The following is a 6,239-nucleotide window of genomic DNA, read 5'->3' as shown; positions in this document are numbered from 1 at the left end:
TGTGCCTTGACAGCTGTCCGAACCAGCACCAAACAATTAGTGTGTTCCACCGATATTTCGCTGAGAATGACTGAATTGCTTTTTTGAGACTGCACTTCATTAGTGGCATGTAATTAATATTACTGGACAAATGAGGAATGCTATTTATTAAATTGTTTGTTATATTTTACTTTAATGCTTTTCTCTCTCTCTTGCTCACTTAGATGCAAAATGTTTGTTTCATTGATGAGGTCCATTACAACATGTGTTATTGCATATGAAGTTGTCTACATGGCTTATGAAGAAGAAAAAAAATGTTTGGGTGACCATGCATTTATAAGAAATCTAATAAAAACAATGGCTCTTGGCAGTGGCAATCTTACAAAAATCTATGAAAACCAATTGTGAGTGGCAGCTAACATCTTATTTCACATTTTGAATAGTTTTCTTTTAAAAAAAATGGTCAATGTGCATTGTCTATAATATGCTCACAAGGGATAAATGATAGACATAGTTGCAGTAAATATAAGAAAAATATAATTGCAATGATGCCAGGCAGCTGGCAGTAAATTGCTTTATTTCTTGCTCATAGGGTAATCTGTGTTTGGAGCAGAGCTGTTGATCTTATTAAATCCCCTTGGGGTTGAATGACAGGATCTGAAAGCTGAATGGGATTCCATAGTCCAAAAAAACCTGACAACTCCATAGGTTATTTGTTCATTTTTCTTTTTAAAATATTTTTATTGATATATTTTTACAGTAAAAAAGTTGAACAATACTACTATAAAGATGTTACAAGACCAGAAAAAAAGTTATATAAAGATCATAAGTTCAAGTTCCAAAACACAATCATGAACATAAAAGAAAAAAAAATTCAAAACCCTAAATACAAAAATAATTTGTATGTTTTTGTATTAGTTACAAGTTTATTATATTGAGAAAATCAGATTGTGAATAAATTGAGATGTTTAACTGCATGGATGTTGCTCACTGGCTGAATCATGAACATAGTTTCTGTCTGTCACAGAACTAGCCATCAGTTTTGTCCTGATATCTTCACACCACAATACTCCCTGAAGTAATGCTAGGGCTGTAACAATTCGAATTAAGTGGAACAGATATATCTTTGATTCACAGATAACTTGAACAAAAATAGGTAACATGAGATTTTGTGAAGAGTAATGGATGTCTGAGAGCATTATTAACCGACACTGGCCACGTGACAAACTTTAAAGGAAAAATAATCAAATCACTTAATCTTTTTTGAAGTTTGAAGAAGAGATTGTAGTTTACAATTGTTTTCAGATACACCATCTATTTTAGTAATCCACATAGAATTGTTTAAATATGTGCTGGTACCTATACTATAGAAATATTGATTGCAGCTCGCTCAAGCAACACTCCACACAGGTTAACAGTTTTATACATACGGAGGATTCAAATTGTTTTATCGTTGAAATAAACATCTGCTTCCATCCTTTCTTTTTACTCAACAATTTGAGTGAAATTTTGTTTAGCTTTTGGCATTCTTTTGAAAATATAATAAAATATTCCAAAGGGAAAAGTAGATGCACATTCATTTCTGCGCTTTGCTTGGGTTGCGAGAGTATTTTCCAAAGGAAGAATTAAAAGGTTTTATTAATGGGCAACATTGTTTTACAGTAAATCGAGAATTTGAATTAATTTAGCATGACCTTTGGGCACAACAAATTGTGTTATTTATGCATACATGCATTAAGCCTCTAATAAGATACTTGAATTTAAGGGGAAATTAGATTTTATGGGTTGTTTAATTCTAATTAAGTGAAATGTAATTTTAGCTATACTCTTCTCAAGCCAATTTTCCAATTAAGGGTCACTTGATGCATCAGTGGGGGAATGTTAGGCTATTCTGGAATATGAACACAATGTGCAGTGGAGCCCATTATCTTTTCAATTATTCCTTCTTGAAAGAAATACAATTTATTTTCTGACTTTGGATCTTGCACGTGGCTTGTAGACAGCTCCTAAAGATAAAGATAATAGAGCCCTAAAGATAATGATCACTAGGTTAGATCTTGTGAATTAGAAGTGTGAAATTGCTTTGGGTTATTTCTGTCCTCAAAGAAAGATCAGCAAAAAATAGAAGGTGCCTTTGACACAATCTGGAAAACCCGATGAGTCCACCAAGAACATTTTTCAATAGTTCCTGGAACAAAAATATGCAAACCCCAACTTTTTATTGTCTGTATAAATGCAGAGATAAATGGAGCATTTCTAAGAAGGCAATTTGTTTGAATTGTTATTTAATAGTTGGGCAGAATTTAGTTGGCAAGACAAGCATATTTTGCCAACACAAGAGACTGCAGATGTTGAAATCTGGAGCAGATGTAGGCTGACCTGCTCTGTTCCTCCAACAGTTTGAATTTTGCTCTACATTTATTGCCTATGTGCTGAAATGTTACCCGATTGTCAAAAGAGAAGAGAGCAATCAGAAGGGCCAAAAGAAGACATGAAGTTGCTTTGGCAAACAATGTCAAGGAAAATCCCAAGGGGTTACTCAGGTATATTAGAGTAAAATATTGTAAGGGTCAAAATTAGTCCTCTTGAAAATCAAAGTATATGTATGGTGCCAGAATAGGTGGGGGAGATCTTAAAGGGGCTTTTTTCATCTTTATTTACTCAGGAAACTGGCACAGAGCCTAGGAAAGTGAGGCAAACAAACAATGAGGTCATGGAACCTATACAGATTGAGGAGGAAGTATTTGTTGTCTTAAAGTGAATAAAGGTGGATAAATCTCCAGAGCCTGATAAGATATACCCATGGACCTTGTGGTAGGCTAGTGTTGAAATTTCGGGGGTTCTGGAAGAAATATTTAGCCACAGGTGCCAGAGGATTAGAGAGCAGCTCCCAAAAGAACTGTGGAAATTCTAAGATGGTGAGCCTGACATCAGTAGTAGGTAAGTTATTAGAAGGTGTTAAAGAGATCAGATATGCAAGTCTTTGCATAATAAAGTACTGAATAAGGATAGTCAACATGACTTTATGTGTGTTATGTCATGTCATAGAGTTTTTCGAGGAGGTTACCAGGAAAGTTGATGAAGGGAAGGCTGTGGATAGTGTCCACATGGACTTCAGAAAGACCTTTGATAAGGTCCCACATGGGAAGTTAGTCAATTGCTCGGTATTCATGGCGAGGTTGTAAATTGGATTCAACTTTGGCTTTATGGGAGAAGCCAGGAGGTGCTAATGGATGTTTGTCTCTCTGACGGGCGGTCTGCCTCAAGGATTGGTGCTGGGTCCATTGTTGTTTATCATCTTTCCCAACGATCTGGATGATAATGTGGTAAATTGGATCAGCAAGATTGCAGATGACACAAAGATTGGAGGTAGTGGACAACAAGGAAGGCTTTAAAATCTTGCAGAGGGATCTGGACCAGCTGGAACAATGGCCTGCAAAATGGTAGATGGAATTTAATATAGAAACTGTGAGGTGTTGCATTTTGGAAGGAGAAACCAAGTTAGCAGTGCAGCAGCACAAAGGCATCTCGGAATACAGATACACAGTTCCCTGAAAGTGGATCACAGGTAGATAGGGTTGTGCAGAGAGCACAAATCTTCCTAAATCAAAGTATTGAGCAAGGAGTTGGGATGTTATGGTGAAGTTGTATAGGAGGTTGGTGAGGCCAAATTTGGAGTATAGTGTGCAGTTTTGGTCACCTAACTACAGGAAAGATATCAATAACATTGAAAGCATGTAGAGGAGATTTACTCGGATGTTGCTGAGACTTGAGGAACTGAGATACAAGGAAAGATAAAACAGATAAGGACTTTATTCCCTGGAGTGCAGAAGAATGAGGGGTGATTTGGTAGAGGTATACAAAATTATGATGGATATAGATTGAGTAAATGACAGTAGGCTTTTCCCACTGAGGTTCGGTGAGATACAAATCAGGCTAAAGATGAAAGGGAGAAGTTTAGTGGAAACATGTTAAGGGGAATTTCTTCACAGGGAGGGTGGAATGAGCTGCTAGTTGAAGTGGTGAATGCGGGCTGAATTTTAACATTTAAGAAAAATTTGGACAGGTACATGGAAGGGTGATATGGATTAGGTGCTGGTCAGTGGGACTAGGTAGTATAATAAGATCAGCACTGACTAGAAGGACCAAAGGGCCTGTTTTCAGTGGGGTAATGGTTAATGGCTAGTGTAGAAATTTCAGGGGTTTTAATTATGATTGTCTTTGGAGAGATTATTTTCTACAGGTTGAATATCTCTTATCTGAATACCCAAAATACGAAAAGATCCAAAATCCGAAACCTTTTTTGTCCATGGTCCCGTAAGGTGATATATAATATGTAATGGTCCCATAAGGTAATATGTAATATATAATGGTCCCATGAGGTAATATGTAATATGTAATAGAGTTCAGAAATCCTGGGATGTAGCAGATGTAAGTGGTGCATTATTGAGTGTAAATTTTTCATTATATTTCTACTTTAGTTACTGCATGTATCCTTATATTTGAGTGAATGAGTGCATTTTTTAATTGGTGTTCCAAAATCGCAAACACTTCTGGTCCCAGGCATTTGAGATAAGGAGTATTCAACTTGTAATTCTTCAATTCACAAGCAGGTAATAGAGTCTTGAGAAACTTTAGTTATGCCCGTTGCTTGTCATTTGAACAGTATTTTGAAGACATAAAAGACCTTCTGTTGAACATGCTAAAGACAGATGTTATGCATGTGATGGGAGGTGAGGACCTGGATGTAATAGCTATCACTAAAAAGGTTGCACTCATAAAACTTGAAGTTCTAAAGATAGATAAATCCCTTGGATTATATGGAATGTACCTCAAGGTAATGAAAGAAATGGCAGAAGTTGTAGATGAGGCTTTGGTGATAATTTACTAAAATCTCTAGACTTTGGACAGGTCCCAGCATCGTGGAAGATGGCGAATGTCACACCACTATTCAAAAAAGAAAAGATAAAGGCAAAAGGAAGGGGACTATAAGCCAGTTTAACATCTATGGTTGTGAAAATGCTTGAAGCTACTATCAAAGGAAAAATAGCTAGGCATCTGGAGTGAAATAGATCCACTAGGCAGGCACAGCAAGGATTCAGCAAATACAGGTTCTGTTGAGAAATTTACTGGTGTTCTTGGAGGATATAACAAGCACGGTAGATAGAGGGGAGTAGACGGATATTGTTTACCTGGATTTCCAGAAGGCATCTGATGTAACGCCAATAAAAAAAAAACATACAGAAGAAAATGATGAATAGAGTTCAGGTGATGTATTAGCATGGATAGAGGATTGGTTAACCAATACAAAGCAGAGAGTTGGGGTACAGGGATGTTTCTATGGTTTGCAATCAGTGGTGAGCCAGGTGCAGCAGAGGTTGGTGCTGGGCCTGCAACTGTTTATGAGATACATAAATGATCTGGAAGAGGGGACAGAGGGCAGTGTAGTTAAATTTGCTGATGACACTAAATTGAGTGGAAAAGCAAATTGTGCAGTGGTTATGGAGAGTCTACAGAGAGATATAGATGGGGTAAATGAATGGGCAAGGGTCCGGCAGATGGTACAATGTTGGCAAATGTGAGCTTATCCACTTTGAAAGGAAAAATAGATCAGAATAATATTTAAATGGCAAGCAATTGGGAGTGTTTGTGCATGAATTGGAGAAGGTTGGTTTGTAGGTGCAGCAGGCTATCAAGAAGGCAAATGAATTGTTGGTCTTCATTGCTAGAGGGATTAATTTAAGACTAGGGTGGTTATGCTGCAACTGTACAATATACTGCTGAGACCGTATCTGGAGTACTGTGTGCCCTTCTTGTTGCCTTACTTGAGGAAAGGTGTACTAGCTTTGGAGGGGATCCAGAAGAGGTTCACCAGGCTGATTCCAGCGATGAAGGGATTAGCCTATGAGGAGAGACTGAGTCGTCTGGGACTGTACTCACTGGAATTTAGAAGAATGAGAGGGGATCTAATGAAAAGATGTAAAATTATGAAAGCCATAGATAAGATAGAGGTAGGTAAGTTGTTTACGTTAGTAGGAAAGACCAGAATTAACACTCTTGATTAAGGGTGGAGATATTCACAGCAAAAAGTTCGGCAAATGCCAATAGCAAAAAAAAAAACACCAAATCTGAAAAAATTCTGATGAAATCGTCATGTCAAATGCACTATATAGTTTCTCACAACAGTCAAAGAGTGAATATAATAATCAACTGCACAAATGGACCAAATAATTATTGTGGACTGTAAGAATGAGTTTAAC

The sequence above is a fragment of the Narcine bancroftii genome, chromosome 1, assembly GCF_036971445.1.
Source record: "Narcine bancroftii isolate sNarBan1 chromosome 1, sNarBan1.hap1, whole genome shotgun sequence".
NCBI classification, from domain to species: domain Eukaryota; kingdom Metazoa; phylum Chordata; class Chondrichthyes; order Torpediniformes; family Narcinidae; genus Narcine; species Narcine bancroftii.
Note: the sequence above shows the minus strand (reverse complement) of the source record.